The sequence below is a fragment of the Ambystoma mexicanum genome, chromosome 11 (assembly GCF_040938575.1).
Source record: "Ambystoma mexicanum isolate Mex_15411 chromosome 11, UKY_AmexF1_1, whole genome shotgun sequence".
NCBI lineage: Eukaryota > Metazoa > Chordata > Amphibia > Caudata > Ambystomatidae > Ambystoma > Ambystoma mexicanum.
Genome location: NC_090934.1, coordinates 1,291,920,032 through 1,291,944,934, shown reverse-complemented (window position 1 = coordinate 1,291,944,934; position 24,903 = coordinate 1,291,920,032). Strand labels below are relative to the sequence as shown.

General features: G+C 43.4%; 2 protein-coding genes across 11 annotated transcripts in view; one reads left to right on the top strand and one right to left on the bottom strand.

Moving 5' to 3' along the window:
• The window catches only part of FAM227B (family with sequence similarity 227 member B), a 1,598,354-nt gene that overhangs the window by 717,879 nt on the left and 855,572 nt on the right, over positions 1-24,903 (bottom strand). The window lies entirely within an intron of this gene.
• Positions 1-24,903, top strand: part of FGF7 (fibroblast growth factor 7) — a 162,112-nt gene that overhangs the window by 1,469 nt on the left and 135,740 nt on the right. The gene's annotated exons all lie outside the window — the stretch shown is intronic.

Sequence of the window (24,903 nt, the reverse complement as noted above, 5' to 3'; positions counted from 1 at the left end):
TTAGGAACATACCTTGCTACATAATTGTGAAGACTCCAATAATAGCTGGCAGGACATTCAGATGGGAAGTAAAACCGGTCTGCTCCAATTGAAAAGAACCCCCAGGTGTATGCCGTACACTTACAATTGCTGTTCCTTTCAAGGTACAGCACTTTATAAAACAAAAGTGCGGCTCATCAGAAATGGACTGGCGTGTCGCAAGTCTGCTGATGTAGTTATTACACCTGTAATCCAGGCGTAAAAGAGAAGGAATAGGTTTTTTAAAGAAAATAGTAGGGTTTCAGTTGTTGTTAAAGAGTTCACACGTGAATAAGTCTGGTCTTCGAGTTCTTTTCATTTGACATCTGTGGGGGTACGGTAAATGCATCGAGAAAGATGTCCTGTGATTAGATGGCAATCTTTTTTCCGATATCTCTGCAAACTATTCGAAATGTAGTCAAGTTACACAACCAAGCAAATTAAAAACATTCACCAGCCTTCAAAACATTTGCAGCACATTTAACATGACAACCATTTGAAATGCATTGCTCCAGTTTGACAACCAGTCCTCATCAACCTGAACGTTCCACCACTATAGGCAAAATGGTCAGAGCTAGCCACAGTGAGAACGCAGAGTGGCCGACATGCATCATGACAAACCAGAAGCAAAATAGGATGATAATGTTGGAAATAGGATTTCTCTTTACTGATTGTGGGCACTTTCCAAAAAGTCACACCCGTTGTGGTCGGTTGGTAGCCTCCTGGGTCTGCAATGCACCAGGTCTAAAATCCTGCAGTGTTTAAACAAGGTTTCAAACATGCAAACTTTAGATATCCAAAACAAATAACCGACGTGGGAGCAATTTCAAATCAAAAGGCATTTAATGTATTTACTCAAAAAAGGTTTCCATAATATCTTTATCTAGCACCTAATAGACATGTGTGGATAGTTGAGGTTTTTGTGGCTTAACATTCGGCAGAATAGTTAACAAGCTAGCTCCCTCAACACTGAGGGTTCCACCAATAGTCACACTACAGCAAAAGCAGTAAATCAATCATCCAAGTCAAAGAATTTCTAAAGCATAATGACAATAGCTCACTCCAAAGAGAGCAGAGGGATCCCCGCATTGGGAGCGCTAGCTAAGGCAGCTTCACCATGGGAGGTTTCTTACATTAACAATCCTCCTGTTATAATTGGCAGAGCCAGATTTCGCACCAGACTCTGAAATGATACATGATACATCCACTGATATTTCCTTGCCACGCCTAACTGACAGGGATTGGCAGGACACGTTCCCAGTCTCCATTATAGAAAAGACAATCGAACTGTACAGCGTTTCTAAAGGATCAGCAATATTCAAAGACAGAAGACCGCAGGGCAAGGGAACGTACGGACAGGGAGGACAACATAAGGCACTTTTCCGAATCATATGTCATACAAAACACATCTCATGCGCAGAACCTTTTTTAGCACACGAACCTTTCTATGATTGAAAATAGATTCATTAGGAACGGATTGGATTATGTGCAGGTATTCCAGATCATCTAAAATTAAACCAGCGGAATCATAGAGCAGGGGTATAAATAGACAGGTTTAGGCGACCTTGGCGTGCTGTACAAAAAACTTCACGTTATTTATATGCTTCTACATTTGCAGTACATCTTGATGTCCACATCTCTCCAGGAACATACGTGCAGACAGTGCTGGTGGGGAAATTATGAATGCCTCCTTATCTCCCAACACTAGAAACCTGTCCAGCACATGGCAGCTGAAGGAAGCAATGGGTGCACCAATTGCCCTACTTCTGGAATGTCAAATTACGCAATCTGGTTGTGTTATTTGTATAAACGTGTTGAGGTAGACAATGCAAGATTATCACATGCTCACAACAAAAGAAGAAAAGGAGGGATCTTTAGTCTATCGAGGGTAAGTATGAAGGGGGGTCAACTCACCCACCATGCTCACACCCTATGCATAGGCCTCCCCCTTATCCTATGCTTTCCATGAGAGAGGATATGAAGGTGTGTGGATCTGACAGTGAACTTGACCGCAAAACCAATTCCATGCAATTAGCATTTTGAAATCCTGAGCTCCCTTAAATGAGAAACATGCAGACGATGTGTCTTGTAACAGTTTAAGAGGCATTGGTCAAGTTAGGCACAACTAGCCTGACTAACAGTCGCATATATTTCATGAAAATGGCCGGATGCTTTTCTTCCAAACTCACCTAGTCGAAGCCCTCCTGATTTGAGTCTTGGCATGTTGCAAACACTAAGGATTCCACTTTGCATAATAGAGGGCCTTTTTATGCCATGCTAGGAGGATGGCAGTGGGAAGCTTTTAGATCCACTACTTCTCTGTAACAAGCCAACATTTGCATGGCTGGGAAACATGCCTTTATTGAACAATTGGTTCTGAAAGGACACCCCAAACTTGGTAGGGAACTTTAATGTGAAACCAGCAACACAGATGTAACAGGTTAGCGATGCAATTAATATGCTGCTGCAAATCTGTATTCAAACATGTGAACTCAACGTCAATATCAAGTTAACGGACGACGTGAGAATGAGACAAAAATCTTCCCCTCAATACTGCAAACTTCCCAAAGAAATGTTATTCGTGTTTACAGTACATGCACTGATCATCTTTAAAGGGACTGCTTTTGTATCCTCATTACATGAGTTTTCCAATTTAGATACAATTATAAATATCAACAAAAGAAGATGAAAACACGTTTCTTAAATAGTCATTCCATGGGTGTATATTGTATTGACCATCTCAAATCTAGATAATAACATTTGGCTCTTTAGATATTTTGGCCCACAGTATCCATCATCCCAAGCCAGTATAGTCAATGGTAAGGGATCATGGGAGTATTTTAAAACATCTGGTAAACCAGAAGTTGCTGGCCCCTGATCTAAAAGTGGACTCAACAAACAGTCCATAGCTCCGGTCGGGGGACCCAACGTATTGTTCTTATTGCAACTCAAAACAATGAACCAATGTGCAGTAAGTATATGCCGAGGGCCACTGGATACCAAGAGCGGTGGTCTAGTGAATAACCGGTGGACTATGGAACCTCAACAGCAAGGTTCAAATCTAACCTTCCCCACTCGGTCAAGCTGTGCTTTATTTGCTCTTTTACATAAGAGATGGTCGCAATCAGGGTAATCCCCATTATTTAATGATGTGGAAACATTTGTAGAAAAATTGTACATTGCTGGTTTTTATATTTTTACTTCTTGGGCAATTCCTCACTAACCTTGTGTGTATCCTAAAATCATTGATTGCGCATAAGTAACATAGAAAGCAAATTTCCATAGTAAGGTGTTATTCTACATGGACGTCCTTTTACCATAGGAATGCTGACCAGTGTATCCATTTATTATATCAAATGACAGCGGGGAATCCTGCAAAATTAGAGGACTAACATGTTCTCTGCAACGCCCCAACTCTTCAGAGGGATGAGCTTCTTGTGTCTTTACGATACCTACAGGAGGATATAGAATTTACTTTCGAGATTTGGCTTCTAGTAGCACACTGGTGCTACTGGATGAAAAAGTATTGCAACATAGATATTAGGACCCGGAATGTTCTGCCAAAGTACCACAACACATGATGTGAAAGAGAAAACCTCTTGAGTCCCTTTCTTATTCTAGTGTCCCCACCACTGTATATTGAGAGTCTAGTCTGTTTGTTTGAGGCTTAGTAACAAAAACAGGAACAATTTCAAATCTGACGGCGGGATTTGGGTTTCCCACCGTTGTTTATCAAGTGATCTTGACTGCTGTGGAAAGTAGGACAATCTCTCCACCTTTCACTCCACCAAAACCGCATGTTTCCTTCTGCCCATATCCACCTAGTCACAGTGTCCTCTTTCCTTTCGCAATCTTTGTCTGCTGCTGCATCCCACCACCCTATCAACCGGAGCAGTTCCGTGAGCTGGGAACCCTGGGCAAGCTTTTGACGCTGCAAAGCTTTGCCCCTTTGCTCACAGCCTCTTCCATGTTCAGCATCTGCCTCGGCTTCCACAGCCTGTGCGGAGCCATCAGTATGAGGCAGCTGCTGGACATGATGCCCCTAGCCTTTTGCAGTGTGCCTTCAGGTGAAGAGTAAAGACTTGCAGAGGGGGCACTGGTCATTGTAAAAGCACCTAGCCTCCTTTCGGTCTTGAAGGCCTGCCATCACCACTTCTCCAGCCTCAGGCAGCACTGTCTATATCATGGAGACCTCTCTACCTGTCCATGTTTTGCCTTTCTGTTTTCCTCGCTCTCTCCCCACTCCAATGCAGAGCTTCCCCCAGGGGATGCTCTCTCGCTCTGTGTGCTCACTTCCAGTGTGTTCTTTATAGCGGTCTCTGATCTGAGGTTCTGTTCTCATGACTGGAAGGCATTTCCCCATCCATGCTGTGCGTGCTGGCTCTGGTATACCCATCAGCTTGCATTACAGTAATTATACTTACAAACAAATTAAAACAAACAAAATCACTATTTCCCTAAACAAACACACATTTCCTTACTAGATATAGCATTTTCATTTTCAATATACATCACTACTCCTCCCTGCCTCCCACTCCACTACTGCACAACACTTAATAAAAAATCTTGCAAGTCTTTGAGCCAACCATATGGGCTTTATCAGTGTAATTTCAATCTATCAAGGGAGTTGTTACACATGGCTGATTTATATTTACAGTAGTGTCTTCTAACATTTCACATATACACATGGTTAATGTGTTGCTGCAGATAGCATATAGTGTTAACGTAAGTGCTTTACGTGGGATGACAAATCTATGGGAGGATGGAGGCATGGCCCAAAGATTACTGGGCATGGTGGGGGGGACGGGGAGGTAGGGGGCGGGGTCATGAGGCCTGGGCAAATGCCGGCTATTCTAAACGATGCATCATGACACCCTGCAAACATGTATTTTAGGCTACTTAGCACAGTCTCAGGTGGACGTTTGCCTCTAGTCAGCATGTTCTAAAGAAATCTCTCTCTGTCTTAGTTTGTAAATAAGAAAAATATATATCTAACGATGCACACCGAGATTCCAATATGTAAACGAACATCCTAAACACAATAGAACACAATTTGGGTGCAGGGAAGGTAACACAACCCACATACAAAGTTGATTTTTCAGTTTAATTCCTATAAGTGTTTACATCATTCCTCTGATAATAAACCACTTTCCACAAGATAAATGTTCAAAAACCTCTTTATTTTTCAGAGGTCAACCACTTGCTCTTCACGTTTCGGGGACGCTTTGCCCTTCTTCAGGAGCTGAACTGTGAATTTAAAGCTAAAGAAATGGGATGTGTAGCATCCCTTATTACACAAGGCATATATTATCATCACCCTGCCATAGGTTACAGGCTTCTTCGTGCACTGCATCGTGAGCCATGTCCCCAGTTCGGAATACATCTCAGGGTGCCAGTGACCCACCGGGATGTGAGGCTCCATTAGGACAATCCGCCACCCATGTAATGACTGCACCAGGCTGCATAGCTAGCAAAAGGTATATGACCAGAAGCACACAAGCCATATAGCTAACAAGTGGAATGCTTACAACGCAAGCCTAGCTCGAAGCAAAATGTCACACAACTGACCCACTTCTGCTCAGGCACTGCCAATAGTTCCATTTGGCATCCAGTCTCTTTTCATTACACATTCAGCCAAATTCAATCTGTGCTGTTAGGAAGCGCAAAACAAACCAATAACGCAAAGAGCAAATGGTTGACCTTTGAAAAATAAAGACGTTTTGAACATACATTTGCTAGAAAGTGGTTTATTGTGAGGGGAATAGCATAACAATGCATAGGAGTTCCATTGAATAATTGTGAGCTGTTCATTCAGCCTTATGGCGTGCAGGGGACGGGAGTGTCTAAATTGGGCGCCATTGTTGTAGATTAGTTTGCAAATAAAGCACTGTCTGTAAATAATTCACGCTCAGTATATAAATCGCCTTCATTCTGTTAAAAGAAGATCTATGAAAAAGGGGAGAGGGAAAACCACACACTATGCTAAGTGTGTGGCATAAACTCAAAGAGCAGAGTGTGAACTTAAGAATGACCACGACAAATGCGTCTATATTAGTGATTCAACATGTGACTGATTTCAAACACCTATTCATTCATTCATTCATTAATTGCAAAGCTACTTTTAATATTGAGCGTTATGCGCATTCTGACGATTCCCTTTCAGCTGACGATGTTCGGGCCCGATTATTCAATGGGAGTCAGACTCTGCTGACCTTGGCTTTGGTGCGTTGTCTAATACAGATACATTCTCTGGGGGGGGGGGGGTGAGGGGGTTGGATGTGTATTCTGTTTAGGCATAGAAGAGCATATAGTATGGCTGTATAAGGAATATTACAATGGACGATTGTATACATTTTAGTACACTTTGTCATAGATTGGCGTTCTTATTTAGCTTGTATAGTTGGTATGACGACATTGATTAATATTATCTTTGGATCTTTGGAATTGTAAGCATGGATATGCTGTGTAGACGTGCGACTGATTTAAGCACAGAATGCACCCACGGCTTGGGGCTTATTTCACTTGTGCACTCTTCCATTGACAGCAACTGCCTGTAAGCACACATCATACATACTCACCTGGACAGCTCCAGCATTCATCTGTGAGGATGCAGGTGCCCGGACTTAAGAGTCGGATTACTCCTTTCCCCGTAAATCGGTGTCTAATTGGTGCAAGTCGCCTAGAACGTGCTGCCTGACTATGATGCCCTCAGAGGGGGGAAAACGTGGCATGCGCCGGTAGTTCAGCACGGTCTGGGGGAGCCCGAGCAGCACCCCGGGTGAGGAGCAACATTCGGTGACTGCCGGGGCTCTGCCCCAGGTAGCACTGCCTCACCTAAAGCCCACCCACTGATTGCAATACACACAATTAGAATCTGGAGCAGGCTCTTAGGGTTTTATGCCAAACTCTCAATCTTGCAAAAGTTTAGTGTATTTACATTACTACCTTAAATTTATTTTAAGAGGAGTTCGGATTAGTGCTGCCTTCGCTTGCTGTTTCCCCCGCCCCATTCCCTCCTTCCCATTCTTGTTTACTGTGCTTTAAGGGCAGCCCCCTCTGGCAACACTGCATTCGTCCATACTGGGTGCTGCTGAACTAAAGCATCACTAACTGGGTTGGGAGTTTGGCGCGAAAGCAGGGCAGGGGCGTGGGGGGAGCTTGGGGGGTGAGGGTTGGAGGGGAGAGCCGATCTGTCCCTAAAATTGCCGCCCAAATGCCAGGTGAGAAGGAGTGGCAACATTTCACAGCAAACCCTACCACATGCCTCCCAATGTACTGGCTTCAAGAGTTCCCGGAGGTTATTCCTGCAACACCATTACCCCGCCCCTCTATTTCTGCACAATTTGACAGAAAGCACGATCTTTCTATGAAGACCATCATAAACACTGACCAACGTTTTTCGATTAATTTGTATGTTTTCCGATGCTTTGAAGTCAATATTTTCCCCCATTAACATATTTTAGTGCCAATTATTCAATATGTCAAAACTTGAGTAGAGCATTCTTTATATATCTAGATCTGAGTAAATGTGCCAGAAAGAGGCTGCTGCCCCTTAAAATCTAACACGTGATGTAGATGATGGCCTATACCTAGATAACACTATCCACGTGCACTACCACTTCCTTGCATGCATTGGAAACAATAATACAGCAACACCACACACAGACCTCACAGCATTGTGCTCAAAATCTAAATCACATTGAATTGCCAAACGGCTAATATACCTAGAGAATTCAAACGGTCCCTATAAAAAGTGATCTACCCATCTTAGTAGTTTCTTCTGAGACATTTCCCGTATAGACACACTAAACTGTTGCTCAATGGCTTTTCTGGAGTACACACGTTCTCTCAGGTGTACAGCAGAGCTGCCAAATAGTCCTGTATTATGTGCAAAACTATAAGCCAGTTTAATGTTTACATTACAAGTACATGCTTACAAGAGTCACGGCAGCTCAAGGTTTCCTGGGTAACATGGGGCCACTTGTCAGCAATGCAAAAAGCGGTTCAAACAAATGATGGACTACTTGGTATAAAATGGAGCAATTTGGGGTCATGTATTGGGTTTAACGCCGCTATAGCAATCACCCCTTTCCCCATCTTCGGTAAAATTAGACTAGGTTTAACCAGCAACTCCACTATGAGGTTTTTTTCTAATTTTATTCAACAGTACTTCTCTGTTTATATGAAATTGGGGTACTGTACCCCACCTGCCAGGAGGCCATCCCAGACATTTCCTACCAATGCCTTTAAATAATACTCAATACCTTAGATCAAAGTCTCCCTCATTGGCTATCAAGGGAGAGTATTACTTAGAAAATAGTGATTTCACCAAAGACTGATTTCCTTTGAATACTACTCCTGTGTCTCAGGTGGCCTTCAATGCGCCCAAGTAGTACTCTTCCATTTTCATATAGCAAAATAACTCTCAGCTCATTGCATGATTGGCGTGCACCTTGAACCACAAGACAATACTTTGTCTCCTGGGCTGTGGCATCCACAATATACAAAAGAGCCTAGGTCTGATCAGCTATATGATGGACACAGGTGTAGAAGGTAACACATGCATCCTCGGCTTTGGGTGGGACTTCTCCTGTGCACTCAGATGCTCGCATCACTCTAGGTTATGAATGTTGTAACCTTTCTCACTTGTGTTCAGTCTTCAAAGGTTTATTCTCCAAATAAATCCATGACAGTGTGGTAAATGCCCACGCAGTAAAGTACTGCACGCAGCGAGACATGGAACGATAACAATGCATGGCTAGACCCCTGGAATCACACCAATTGCATTCGATCAGCCGCCCTCTTTCCTTCAGAGTAAATGCCATTTCCACCATGCTGCACACATTGTGCCCACTTGTTCAGCGTGTTATCAAATGTATTTGCCACTTAAACTTCCACTCTAGAGTTGAATAACATTTGTGAACCTTCTTTTGTGTGGACCACGAGTTGGTCCTAGAAAAAAGAGCATTTGATGGAAAGCATCGTTTTTCAATCTTCTATAGACCCGCTTATTCTGTCAGAGTATGGAATCTTTCTTTTTCTCTTTCTGTGATTGCTTCCTCTGTCTGTTTTGGTGGGGAACAGGTCCCACTTGGTCATAATATGCGGGGTGTGCCACACAGTTTCAAATGATTTGCTGAAATCCGAGTGGATCTCACTTGAGTTTTGCCTAGTAAATCAACACAGTTGCATTTGATGTAACCAAATAGTTTGAAGACAATTTTTCAAAATCTCTCTTATTTAATTTCTCTTTCCGTCAATTTCCCTAGACTACAAGTAATCCGGTCTTCCCCGAAGTTGCCTGCCTTCTCTATGTAATGTGGGCCGGTGCTACCATATTGCAATCAGACAGCTGACAAGGGTGTCCTAGCAGTGGGGCCTCAAAAACCTAAAACCTGGCACCAATGTAATGGGCGGAATGAAGTGTCCTGCAGTGCCATGCATCCATGCACAAAGCATAACTGCACCTGTACTCCATCCCTCTCTTGCCCATAGGACTAACTATACTCAGGGCTCAAAACGTGCCCTCGCCAATGGCTACTGATAATTGACTCTTGGCAAGTAAGAAATAGTGTGATGTGGGTGAGCAACTTTATATATCTGGCTTTAGCCTGAAACTTGAATTTTTGACCCCTGGTGAACAAGTCTGTTAGTGATCCTACCAGCTAATGATCAATGCTCCTTTTATACCCCATTGTTCTGTAAATCTTAGAAAATTAATTAATCTGAGTTCTTATATCATGCTTCATGTCGGAGTCCAGTTTATAAGCGCAGGACTAGGACTCAAATCTGTGCTGCTCGGAGTTGTCTTGCTTCTAAGACAAGAGCTTTGCCCCTATACTACCACCCGACCCTCGTATAATCAGAATTCGTTTATAAAAAGCGTCTGCGCCACTACCCTTTTCTTTGCTCTTCTGTCGCTCGCGTGTGGACTGTCACATCCCTTTGTTGTCTTTGTGGAACAAAAGTAGAAGCTGGGTCATGATCCCCACAGCACGTGCACCAATACGTGGATAAAATAATAATGATTTTCAAAAGTGAAAAATAGATGGATTTCAGCACATGGGCACTTTATCTTGTGCTCCATCGTCACAGTTCTCTAAAGTTTCACAAATATGAAGGTTTGTTTCTAATTGCAAATGTTGATATAGAAGCTATGTACTCTTTGGCGTTTCACAAGAGCAGTCACGCCCGTTGCAGTCCCGGACTCTCACTATGTGAACAAGAGCACCTCTATTTTGAAAGGAGAGACACCATGGTAGCAACTATAAGCCTATTTATAAATGCATTTGGCCGTTTTAAATAATCTCTGCAGGGTCGGGAGTTGCAGTGGCGGTGATGACAAGCCCATGCAATAGACCTTATATGACATTTTGCCATTGGCTACTCATGTGACGGCACCATATGTGGAATGAAGGGTCTCTGACACGCCCAGGTGCACAGCTCAAGTACTCGTGCCGCTTAAGCCATGAAGCATCATTGAGCTAGAGGTGTACAGTAAAATCTGCCGTGAGGAGAGGACCTAATTCACAGAACGGTTTCCAATGGGATTGCGCCATTATAAATTGCTTCTGTGAATCGGATCCAAACGCAGGTTCTATGATAGGATTACATTACCACAGTCTGTTTCATCATCAGAAAAATACTACGGAACTGGAATATTTTCCCCAGCCTCAGTGTTCCATGATAAATGACAACGTTGTCTAACACATATTTTAAGAAGACAGACCAAAAGTTGTTGCTTATGTTGGCGCCTCTACTCGAATCTACCTTCCCCTGGGGCACGTTTCAAGTGGTGTGAAACATCAAAAGAACGGAATTATGGTGAGTATCTGAGCTGGCTTTATGATGGAATGGAGCCGGCTGCTATGCAGCATTGTAGGAGTTCAACACACTGCTGTCTAGAACTTCGCAAGCTAGCTACAATGCTACGCCCTCCTGTTTTCAGCGTGGCAGTTGGCAGGGTTTGTTCAATACACTAACTAGCACGCCTTCGATGAGACCTGACAAAGTTCAGTGCCCGGCACTGCTGAGCATTCCCAGGTACTTTATAAATATTATGAAATGGAAATGCCTTCATAATCCTGGAACATTTGTTTCTGCTTAGCAGCAGACAGGCAGGCCGTTGACTTTCTAGGATTGTTCCAGCCCACGGGCATCTCTTCCAGAGGATGGGAAAGATTTCAGATAACATGCAGTGAAGTTAGCTTACTGCGTCTACAACTATAATCGTGACAGCTCACATCAGATAGTCAAGATCCCAGCACAAGCCCAGCACAAGCAGCCCTACAGATAAGATGTGTGCTGGCCGCTTTTACTCCCGAAAAATAGGCAAATACTCCAAAACTATAAAAATAAGGAGGAAAAAGACTCCCAACAAAAAATAGGAAACCGGTATATACGACCGAGTGTGTGCCCCTGCTTTCACCCACACAGCTCCAAGGATATGTTTGGACCAGTACTGCACATAGTACCACAGGAAGAAACTGCTATTATTACTGCCTGATAAGGAGAAGTAAACATGTATCTTTTAATGTGCATGAATAACAAGGTTCAAATAAATACTTATCACAAAAACATTTCTGTTTTACAGTTAAAACATATTTTTACTTACTTATAAAATACTCGCATTGGGAATTGGACTTACATTTTTACTCGCCAAAAAATTGTTTTACTCTCTAATATCAAAATCTTATCTGGAGCACTGAGCACAAGAAATTGAAAAAGGGCACAACACACTGTTCCTGCTCTCGGGGCACACAATCAGTGCATCACAGTGAGGATGGCACTCTTACTATTTGCCAAGCCAGTCTGATTGTTTACAGGCCCCCTTAACCTGATAGTAGAATAGCAGACATATTCCAACATACCTGTCCTGTATGCTCCTCCCCTTTCTTCAAGTATTGAGAAACGTAGGGAGGTCAGAAGATCGATTTAATCTCGATCTGAACACCCCCGCCCGCAGCCCCACCCCTACTCTCTTTGATTATTATGGATTTGAGTTTGAAGTTGACATCCCTAACAGTGTTCGTCTAGGTCAATATCAAACTGGATAGCAGTGATTTGGTCACATTGCTCAACCTCAATGCTTCCTTGCTTAACAGAAATATTGTAGATTCTGCATAACAAAATTGGCTGGCTGAATCAAGCACTGGACAATAGTTCTCTGTATAGAAGAATTACTATGAAATGCAAGAACCATTAGCCACCGTGGTTGTTGGAGGATATAACTAAAGAAAACACTTTTTACCATTCCTAGGAGCACAAGTGAAGGGAACACGGTGTTCCCGAAACAAAGGATTAATGTACGAAGGAGCTATGGCCTGCAGGGACAAAACATACTATTCTGGTGGCATTGCAGTAGTATTAAAAGTGCAAATTGACAAGGGGGTCCTGGGAGTCTCTCTGTCAGACATTAGTCCTGGTTACGAGAGACTTACCCAGAGTCTTTAGTTCACTATCTTTCACAGAGAAGAAATATCCCAAACATATCAGTCTTTGTCCTGCCCTGGGGCAGTCCAGCACCGAAATGCTAGGCAATTCTCCTCTGAACAAGAGTACCAACAGCATCCCCAGACACGTGTTTCGGTCTGGTTGGACCTCATCAGTAGGGAGGAGCTGCGCCTCTCTAAGAATAGAGCCTGAACTGATGGCTCCTGTTCTGCCTGCCTCTGTATAGCCTCAACTGCCTCCTACAAACTATTGTCAAGTTCATTTAGCGGTCCCACCCACAGGGTGTACCCACAACATACAGTCACTGGGAAGGCTCCAGCCAGTCTGGCCTGGACTTCACAACACCACCATATATGGAACTTCTACCCAACAGCTGGTCAGGGGGAAGGGACAGAGTCAGGGCTTCCCAGGACTTTGCTTTGGGAAATCAAGGTAACAGACAATACAAAGCAAGAGGCCAATGGGGGCCATTTTGTTTCCTATCAGGAATCAACTGATCCCAATGGCAGGGCCTGGGTATCCCAAAAAGGAGGATACTCAGAGCACCTGTCAAATTCAGCATGGAGCTGCCACCAGCCCATACCCTGCTCTGTGGGCCAAACATACACTAGGATCATAGGGTTGTACTCCCATCCAGGGGCGCAATAAGGTTATCCCATGGGTCTGTTCACCAAACCAAAAGACAGCTGCACCGCCAGGAGTCCCACATGAACTCCTGCATGGAAAACACGACAGAACACACGATAAAGAGCAGTAAAGGACAAGGAGACAGAAGCCATGTCCCTCCGATGCATTTCCAGCATCACACATAACACACAGTATTCCTGTGTACGTTAGTGCGTCCCGGGTACTCTGTTCGTGGTGAGGGGTGTGGCAGCCCCTTACCCAATGAGGGGGCTCGAAACGGGGCAATCCCTGCTCCGAGCCTCCCCATGGCTGGAGACTGCCTTCATCCACCGCCGGGGACTCAAGTTTTTTTTTTTTTTCTCCTCCACCCGCAAACTATCCCTTCCCCGTCCTCCAACCCTACTTACCTTCTTTTTTCTTCTTTTCTTGGGAGCAAACGCGCTGGAAACACTTCTGTTCCCAGCGCGTCTGCTCCCAATGGCCGCCATGGAAAGGGAAAACGGACCACGTTTTCCCTTTCCCGGCAGCCATTTTTTCACCTTATTTTTATTTTATTTTTTGAAACGCGGCAGTGTTTCGAAACAGAAAAAAATTCCATAAGTACCCCGGTCTAACGGGCCGGGGTACTAATAGCTATAAGACCCTCGGCGGCAGGCCAGTACCGCCCACGGTAATGCCCCGGGGCTACGTTAAGGCCCTTGTTACGCTCGGGCCTGCAACTATGGCCCCGGGGGCATTACCTGGGGCGGTATTGGCCCGCCACCTTGGGTCTTATTGCCACATTATTATTAATGCCCATGTTACTCCACGAGTCAAGGAATGATTACCTGATTTTTCGCCCTAAGCAAATGGTTCGTCATCCATGACTGACGCATGTTATACTAGAAATTACAATGCGTTGTATGCACACAAGCACTTTCCTCTTTGATTGGTGTTGATCATTGTATTTATTGTATAAATCATGCAAAATGTGTAGTTCTTGATGTTCTAATTGACTTGCTTGTGTTCTGTGTTTTATTTATGTATGTTGGCTTTTATGGTAAATTCTTTTTATCGAAATAAAGTGGGGGAAAAAAAGTAGCTCTGAGAGCCGCGGGAGAGTATGTTCGTCCTGACTACCCATGCGGAATCATTTTAGGCTCTGCCCACTCCCGCAGTTAAGTTTAAAAATTCACAATTTTTGGCTGTGGATGTTGTTTTGTTGGATATCAAATTTAGTGTCGTAGAAAAAACTACTTTTTAAGCAACAAAATGGCATAAATAAAATAATTTGTCCCTGTCTGAAGACTGTTTCTCCTAGTGAATCACTTTTAAAATGTGTTTGCTGCCTTTTTTGTTTTGAACCACACTCTTTCCCTTTTTCCACTGTTCATGATAAGGACATACAGCAAAGGAACCTAATAAAATTCCACAGGTTCCTCAATCGACCCCAAGATATGCCATAAAATTAAGCTTACAAACTTTTGTAGTTTGATACTGAATAGTCAGTTCGGCCACTAGTAAATACCACCCTCTGCTGGGTCGTTAACTCGGTTGTATTGTTATAATAGAATATCACCATCAGTAGTACCTTACTGCTGCTGGTAGAAGCTAGCGGAGGTCATTACCATCAGTGGTACAAAATGCAGCAAACATAGTTTCCCGATATGAGCATACACAAGGATGACACAAATGTACCACTGATGGTGAAAATTAATGCCATCCATAACAGTTGCAAATTGTAGGATCACTCGTAGGGCCCATACAGTGTAAACCCATCCATGGTCGTTACCGGAGTGTTGGGTAACCACACCTAACATTTATTTATTTCCATTTATAAAGCACGCAAACTGCCCTCGGCCATCGAGTCGCTGTTACAGAATATACACTTAATACAATATTTTAGGTGCAGGTAGAATGGTTAGGAACAAACAGTACTCGTGTTCCATGGTTACAGGTGAACAGAGGAGCGTTCAGAGGAACATACTGGTAATAACACCTAGTTCTTATTTTAGATGTTTTTAAGACATTCAAAGACCTAATAACCAACATGGTATTGTGGTATTTTTTATTTGCCACTATTTTTCCCCTGGTAATCCATTACCCACCATATGTTTTTTAAACCACTGCCATTAATTGCAACAAGTGGTTTATACCACTGAGCAGAAGGTTGCCCTTTTTGGCTACAAGATATTGCACCACAGGCAGTAATGAACAAATACCACTAGCAATATGCATACCCTGCCTTCTGCAATGTGGCAATAATTCTTACAGTAAACACGAATGAACGATTATGAATAGGTTTTCGCTGCCAAACCTTTCAGAGTGTGTGCATACCTCCCTCGCTCTGTTTATACATTGTTAAGTTCCAACGTGGGGCATATTTATTTTAAAACCATGTAAAGAACGGGTCCACATGGTGGTCTTCAGTTTGCCTGAGCCATGAGAAGTGTATATAAAAATCAGACTCCGTGCCAGGAGAACATCTCTGATCGGCAGAGACTAAAGTTTCCTCCTTAAAAATCAGAAAGTTATGTTAAGGGTGCACTTGAATAGGCATGTAATTGCATACTCTGGGTGCCAAAGTAGGGAATGGCTGGCCCCAGTCCTTGGCTGTTTAAGGTACAACACTAGGCAATAGGCATAAAGAAATGCATGAAATGTTTCAGAGCGAGAACATAGCGTGTAGTTCTAGCATGTCCCTGTGACCAAGGCAGAGAACTAAAACTCAATGCAACGAGTGATAGGTTTCCAAAGTAGGGACCGATTATGTGCATTAATACCTTCTCGTTTGCCCCTACTGCAAGGTGGGTAGCCACATTCCACACAAGCTGCAGGCAATGCAGCAAGTTCCAACAAAGGTCCAAGGTAGAGGGCATTCCTACAGTCCATGTGGACGACACGGATACCATTGCTGCATATTGCATGTTCTCCATAGAAAGGAGTGGATGCATCTTTCAAAGATTGCATGTATAGTAAAGGTAAGAGGAGTCGACTTCTCCAATCAGTGACTTTAAAGACCGCTCAGAGTCTATTGTCAATTAGGAACTCAAAATTGCTCACCACCTTTTCTGGTGTTGGACAGGCATCTCTGGTGTAGGTAAACACATAGGGGTGCCCTCTGATCAGTAAAACCTCTATATTTCCAGCATTTCATTTCAGCCAATTGGTGTTCTTTCATGCCACAATTGGCATTCATTTAGGCAGCACAATGAACAGCTGTTTTATTAAGATCCCCATCCACTCAGATGAGGATCTCTGCATTCATTGAAATGGACCACCCAAAGCCTTGACTAAGGACGACCAGAGGTTGTACATACAAAGTGGAACTGGGGAAGGGGACAGCCCCTGAAGAACACCACACAGAAATGGGCAAACATATGAGGTCAACTGCAAGAGAGACTGCATGTTGGTGGCTACCAAACAAGGATGAGATCTTCAAGACCCCAATACCAGATGCAGTGCGTGTGAGGCAATGTGTCAAGAGGGAATGGTGCATTGTGTCAAAGGTTGCAGCTAAGTCAAGGACAAATGCCTATATGGATGGATATTGTGTTGTGGTGCTGAAGCTACCTTGACGAGGATCCAGACAGTTGGGGTATTTAATAGATTTGGACTGCTGACTACTTTCGCTATAGGTTGATTTGGAAAATGTGAACAATGTCATCTGAAAATACTGCCTCACTGATGGGTTTGATGAAGGCTTTTTCGGCATGGTCTTATTTTCCCTGTGACAAATGATTAGAGAACCAGAAGCACAACGTCCGTGAACCATCTCCTTTAATGTGAAATGGTCTTGAATCAATATATCCCAGTCAGGGATTACCACAATGAAGAGACGGTGGAATCGACCACTGATGAATGCGACCACTCATCCAGCGGAGGTCACAACAGCCTTAATTGTTCAAAAAAGGAAAAAAAACACTTATGTTGCTGGAATTAATGCGCTGTTATTATTCATAAATCCAAAAAAACAAATGTTTTATGGCAACATATTAACAGCCACACCATGTACCTGTTTCGATCCTTAGGTGGCTACAAAGCAATGGACATACATAGCACAACTATAATTACATCACAACAGAACGACTTATTTATACCACTTTAGTCAACCGAATCTCATGGATGTGAACAAACCAAAATGTATTCCCTATGTGTGTTGAAATAACCCAACTTGCACCTTAAGTGAAACCAAAATCATGCATGTCCCGAGTATAGCTCAATAAATCACCAACAGAGCTTATTCTTAACATGAAATTTAGTGCGATGAACTGACACTAAGAATAAAGAACCTTTACAATCATGGTCCACAGGATGTTACAACTACATTACACAGAAGCCCAATGTGTGAAATCAAGAGGTCAGTTCGGCAACAACATAATCAGCATGTTCACCGCACCCGTGAAGTGCACCCACCACCCAGGTACAACATACTCATTGTTTAGTGCATCTAGGGACCGCGGTCCCACTAATTCACCAAATGACCTTAGCAGTTCAAAGCGCTCTGCTCAAGTGAACACCAAAGTGTTTCAACTTCAACAGCTTTCATTGTGGCTGTCCCATGTGTGAGCTTTTGCATACATAGCATTTCAATACGCCTAACATAAAGCTAGGACTAAAATAGACCTCTTCTTGATGGTCAGTGTAAAAGTGGCGGCCGTCTTAACATATGGTTACAAGGCTAAACGTATGCTTTAGAGACACTCACCCCAGCAATCTGACAACCAAGAACATCACACATTCAACCATAACACATCCATTTTTTAAAGGCCAAAAAGCATATCCACAATACTTTCTAGATCCAATTGCAAACAAGCAAGCAAAGTACCCAAATACCTCGTATGTTAACGGAGCCCAAAATGTTTTATAGATAAACATCATGCTACTAGCTGGCATATCACCAGTAAGTATATGTTCCAGGGTTAATATAAACCTACACATGCTCCCAGTATGCGGCCACCCATAACAATTTCACCCTTTCAAGATCACCGTTGGTTGCTGCAATCTGCCAGTGTCTTGACAGTGGTGCAGCTCTTCTAACTGTTGTAAAACCCTATTACAGGAACCTTTAAGAGACCACTCTTCATTCATTCCTATCGGCATCAGTTCAGGCTGTGCAAGCAACCCATTTATCTGGCACGTATAGCATGAAATCACGGACAGGTACTTACATGTCTCCCCCTGTGAAGTACTGGCTGACAGCAGGGTCCATGAAAAGGCTGAGGCCAGAGCCCAGGTGGCCGGTTGGTATGGGTATTAATAAAGTTGCCCAGTTTGAGCAGGCCAAGAAGCCGAGAGATACTTAGTGGATACGGTTAGTGTTGACTTTGGTGACCAATCCATCTTTGGGGTAAAGGAACCTTTAGCACCATTGGGGGCAGTTGCAATGGCCTTGACAGAATTCTGGAAGAAGATTGACGTGCTCTGAGGCAAGTCCCCAGAGTCCTGTGGATATGGCAATGCTGATGCTGAGTCTGTGAGTCTGTTGTAGATGTTGGTGCCATGTGCTTCATGACGAGCCACTACTTTGTGATCTGTGATACATGACACCATAGAGAACTTTGCATTCGGTCCAGGTTGATATATCTATTCAGTACATAGCTACCCCTGGGAAGGAGTTGCCACTGCAGGGTACCTCCTAGGTACCTCCTAGGTTTTGCACTGTAACCATGGTGTCCCTTCAACAATAGTTGTTCAGATGTTTACATTCTATTCTTTAATCTAACCAGGCGCAGGGCAAGGTTTTGGCTATGCCCTGGTGACCCTACCTTTTGTGCATTTCAACTAACCACTAACAATACTATGCTTTCACAATCAGAAGTACTCTACTTAGTGACTGCATTAAGTTAAAGACTGCATTTACCACAGTTATGAGGGTATTTTCTCCAATGCTGTGACTTGTTGTTGCCTAAAACGACCTACTTACTGCATGTTTTCGTCTGAAATAAAAAAAAAAAAAGAAGCTGGCAAAGCTGTGCAAAGGTATCCTGACTTATGAATATAAAATACTGACGTGCTCGGACATTAAAGATGCCATTACTATTTTTTTTTAAATGTATTGCACTCTATGGTATTTTTTCCATATTTCAATTGAATTAACCTTCTGGTTAATTTCTATACCAAGTAATTCTTTTGGGCGTATAATTACATTTGCACACCCACACATGACCCCTTTTAAAGGTTCACCATCTTCAACATGGTATTAATGCACGCGCTAGACCAAAACTGTGATCCGAAGACAGACTCAAGGTGCTAAAGCCTGAACTGGCTTCGTTTGGTAAGGCTTGTCTGAGAAACCCACTGTGACATTTACTTGTAATGTAATATCTCCCATAACCGTGGAATTCAAGTGTGTTTATAGCCCTGCTCAGTCAGTGATGAGTTACGTTCTTCAAGGCATTGGATTTCCACATTTTTCGACATCTTTTTGGAGATGCCATGGGTGGTGCCCCAAACATCTAGCCTCTGTTGATTAATCTTGCAAGCAGGAACACCTGTTGGTGTACTGCCAGCTGGGCTGAAGCTGACGAAGGGTGTGAATGCCAAGTGGTACGCTCCATGCTGAAGCAGCTGGCCAGCGCACTACTAGCCAATTCCCAGGTTTGGGGTGGTTCCAGAAATGGATGGATCCCCCAGAGAAAGAGATGAAGACACATCAGTGAGCTCTGGAATGTGGGAACATGTTTATTAAATCATCTCACTACTTTCCTCCCTTGTGTAATAGCTCATTTTCTGCGTGACATCTGTTCCTTCCAGCCAGCTGTTCAAGCATTCCACGGCTGGGCCTCCGTCTAAATAGAAAGGTTTACAGTCCGCTAATATAGCGTGGCCTTGTCCATATGCATTGAGCCAGAATGATATTTAGAATCAATACCGACCTCTCTCTTCACCCAATTCCCAAGCAAACGTAACAGGCTTTGTCAGCTACTCACATTTAAGATAAGGTGTAATTGCAGAGAGGCACCCGTTACTTTTGTGCTTGAATTCCAGAGTGGCAACCACGTTGCATGGAAAATAGGACGGCCCCCATTGGCTGGCAGCATTATAACGAAGGGCATTAGAAACCCTTACAAGGACACCATACCACTCATAACTGTGCTCGGTAAGTACATTTACTGTTCATTATTTCAAAAGGAGCCAAAAAGAGGAAAACCGGACATGGGAAGGACTAAGTTGCCCAGTTGTTGGGTGTTTTTGGAGCGGCGTGTCCAGAGAAAACAGGACTGTTATCAGATCTGTATACTTTGGTCTTTACTGATTAAATAATACATCTTTACATGTTATTCTAACAGAAGCGCCGAACTTTGAGGATTTCAGAGTTCCTGTTGGGGATGGCCACTTAGTTTCACATGTAAGAAAGTGATTCAAACGTATAGATTAAACACCTAGGCATCACTGACTCCAGCAAATGTGCTGCTATGCGTCTTTAGGGCCGATAATACCCCCTACTGACAATCCTATAGCAGAAGAATGTTTGGGAACTGTATGTACACCTTTGACATGTTGCCATTACTGTGTGTGCACACACCCACACCACCCTCTGGACTTGTGGAAGGGAGGCGGACGACCACCACCCGCTCGATAGGCCTGCAAGGGGACCACCACCACCACCACCTACTGGGCTTGCTGAAGGGGTGGGGGAGGCCCACCACCCAGTCCTCTCATGAGGGGGGCAGGGCCAGCACCTCCCAACAACGCTTGTGGGGACCCTAGTTGTGACTGTGGCAGGTCAGTTATAGAAGTTTGCGCAGAGGTTAATAATAATTTGAATATATGAAGGTTTCCTATTTGAAAGCAATTAGGAAAGAAAGGATAATTCAGAGGTGTAGCATCATGGACACTAGCCTGGATATATCCACAGTATCTTTACCCTACCCATGCATTTATTTGGCTTCAGTTCTCTCCAAAGCAATAGGACAGGAAAGACAAACGTTTGCGTTCTACAAACCGCTAAATGAACTTGACAATAGTTTGTAGAAACTGACCATCTGCTCTGGAATGGTTATCCAATAAGCTTCCAGACTGCACATGGAGTAGACCATGTGGCAGCCAAAGTACTTATTTGATAGGGAGATGTCCCTGTAAAGCCAAGGGCAGGTCCTATACGTCTCTAGACATGCTTTCCAAGGAACAATGCTTGTAAACCTTGGCAGGAGAAGAGGCCAGACATAACAGTTAGCCATAGAAGTTTCTTTCTTGTAGCATTGTGGCCAACATAATCACTCAGCAAAATGTATGCCTTTGCTTAAACCCAGTTCCCTTCCGATAACTTACTGTTCAACAGAAAAAAGGAGACTTGAAAAGTTTTGCTTATCTTGACATTGGAAGTCAGAGATAAAAAAAAAATACTCCACTGGAGTAATATCTCAAATAAGTTAAAACGTTGCGCCTCTTATATTTTGACTACTTTAAATTCTATTGTGGGTTCTGTTACTTGGGTACTTAAAGCACGCTACAGGACCTGGGGGTGGCCCTGTGACAGCCAGCACCATGCTATATGAAGTGCATTACTTAACTGGGTTTCTTTTAGACTGCAGTTACATTCATTGCATACATAGGGACAGAGCAATTACAAAATTAAGCAGCAATCCTCGCACAATCTTGTCTTTGGCCCAAAGCTATGTGGGGTTGTATTTTACTGCGCGAGGATTAATCTGTGATTCTAGTGAGAAGTCAAGTGAAAGTGTGCAAGAAGAGTGAAGAGTAGTACAGGTTTTCGAAACCTGGGCTTTGCTGCTCTACCTTTACAACAGTAATACTAACAGTATGCGTTTGATGACTGCCTTATATAGTATCTGGTTGAAGATAGAAGCCAAGTTGGGTATATCATTCTGAGTGATTGGTAACATAATCAACACTAAGCGTCCACGGCTAACTGGATAGTAGTCTCTTGACATCATCTCGCATAAGCGGGTTATTCGGGGAGAATCAATGCAATCATATCTAATACTATCAATTAGAACATAGAATGGTGCATAGCACCAAAGGAATCTAAGAGAACCCTTGAATGTTTTTATTATTTATTATTTGAGACTGATATTTTTAAGAGATGAATTGCTTACTTTGTTACATAGGTATTTTTGGATATTGGAAATATGTTTGTTTTATTTTATTGTGATATGGGAAATGTAGTTTGTATGTTCTTGGTTTCTTCAGTTTGTTTTGCTGTTATATTGATACTATGTTATATTTTTATGTATATTATGTGTAGAGTTTATTATGTAAAATAAATCACATTTAATTAATTAATAAACAACAGTAAGACAATTACAGGTTATATATAACCAGGACACTGCACACGACTTACATTGTCCTGGTGCATTGTGTAGGGTCATTAAACACTATCTATAGGGCACACTTGCCAAACTAGAATATTTATTCACACTGAATTGACAGTGCTCGCGAATATCAGATTTTATGACAAGCAGAGAATTTACAAGAGAAAACACCAGTCACAAGCACTCGAATATTAGCTAAATTTATTTAAGCGATTTAGGCATAATGTAGAAAGTGGTTCATGTTACTTTAAGCCTTAACAGAACGAGCACATTTTGGAACTTATTAGCACTATAGGTGACAATGAAAAAGATGGGCAATGCTGCTCTTTGGCACAGCAAGGCAGATCTACGGAAAGTGGGTACTCTGGCACTTTAAATATAGACCTTTCAGCTGACTAGAAGGCATCTAGCCAAGAAGGGTTACAGACGTGTGGATTGCCGAAAATATTAAGGAGGCAAGATACATGTAGACTTGTGATGAGCGCCTCAGGGACACCTCAGTGCCAACAAGATGCAACTAGGTATAGTGCCTCGACTGCCGACCCAGTATAAGGAGAAAGGCAAATCTATCAGGAAGGCATAATTACAATGATATTAACACACATTCAGGGAAAATGATCAGAAACGGGCAAAGAAAACAAACGTAAATAGAACTATAGGTGTAGAAAATTAATAAATGAAGGAAGGTGAAGATGGTGAATGAAACTATTATCAGCTATCGATGTTGCCATTCTAAATGGTGGCACCCAAATGAAAGCAGAGACATAGGTTGAAATGGCAGCTGTTCCAATGAGGATGCGTAATGGTTCTGTGTTCAGTTTCACATTAAGATGTACAACTATTGATGTAGGATATGATATTTGATTTGTATCGCGCTCATACACAAGTGTTTCAGAGCGACAAGGCAAGGGAGGGGAGGGAACAGGGGAGAACAAATCAACGATCTTACTAGGCCCAGTGACATTGAGAACGTGCAAGTGCATGGGAAAGGGAAAGGGGAGAAAGTGCATGGAAGGGGGCGAGAGGAGAGTGCGGAGCAGAGGAGAACAGATAAATAATAATAAATACAAATAAATAGATAATAGAGGCAACAAACAGTGGTAGTTCAACCAGCAAGTGACAAGTGCAGTGTTTACGGCAGCAAACTGGGTAGGTCTGAATAAGTGCAGAAAAGGAAGAAAATGGGTGGGGGGTGGTGGGGACTGTATGGGTACAGTTACAGGCCCCATTTCAAGGGGTGGCCAGGTGGCAGTGCAGGAGTGTGGCAGGGTGAGCAGTGCCAAGAGAGAGCAGATCAGCAGGGGAAGAGGGGGAGCGAAGGCAGAAGCAAAGAGAAAGGTCTTGAGGTGCTTCCGGAACCGGAGACGGTTCTTCCCATGTTTTAGAGTGGCTGGGAGGCTATTCCAGAGGGAGGCCCCAGCCGAAGACAGATTTACACCCGCCAGCTTGTTTCTTTGAAAAACGACTGACACTAAGGGAGTTAGAGGTAGAGGAACAGAGAGCTCGAGAGGGGAGGTATTTACAGAGGGATAGCTGAAGGTATTTTGGACCCAGGCCCCAGAAAGCCTTGTGGACAATGCAGAGGGTTTTGAATTTAATCATTGCATCCACTGGGATCCAATGGAGAGATTTCAAATCTGGAGAGATACGATACCAGGGCCTGAGGCCAAGGACAAATCTCGCAGTCATGTTCTGGATTAGTTGCAGAGGGCGGAGAGTAGAGAGAGGTAGATTTAGGAAGAGGCTGTTACAATAGTCCAACCTGGAGAGAACCAGAGCTTGGGAGACGGTGAGCTTCTGGGGGAAGGAGAAGAAAGGCAGAGTACCTCTGAGGAGGTGCAGTAGGAAGTTTGACTTTTTAGAGACCTCAGACGTGGGAGCAGAGGGAAAGTGTGGAGTCAAAGATGACCCAAGGTTCTTTGCCTCGCAGGTGGGGGTAGGAGGAGGGCCAAGAGAGGCCAGCCAGAGAGTGAGTGGAAAGGATGGTGGAGGTGTGCCGATGAGGAGGATCTCTGTCTTGCTGGCATTCAGAGGTCATTTGTGGCACACCAAACTTGAATGGCAGTTAGACACTCAGATGAGAGAAGAAGAGGAGGAGGTGGCTGAGGGCAGCCTGAAATTGAGTTGAGTGTCACCAGCGTATCACTGGAAATTGGAGCAGAAAATGGCAATGCAGTGGGCGAGGGTTGCCAGGTATTGGTTGAAAAGCCAGGCCGAGAGATTAGACCCCTGGGGGACGCCACAGTTAGAGAGGGAGATAGATGATAGGAAGGACCCAAGTTGGACCTGGGAGGGTCAATCAGAGAGGCAAGAGGTCAGCCAGGCCCGAGCCTGATCAGTGATACCCAGGTTATCACAGAGATGGTTGAGCAGGATGGTATGGTTGACGGTGTCGAAGGCAGAAGAGAGATCAAGTAGGATGAAGCCAGAGGGAATGTTAGAGTCAAGGTTGTGAATTCAACTTTATCAGGGCATCTTTTTGCAATTGGTCGGACAGTAACATATTCATACATTTGTCACCATCCATTTTCCAACTGACACATTTGGC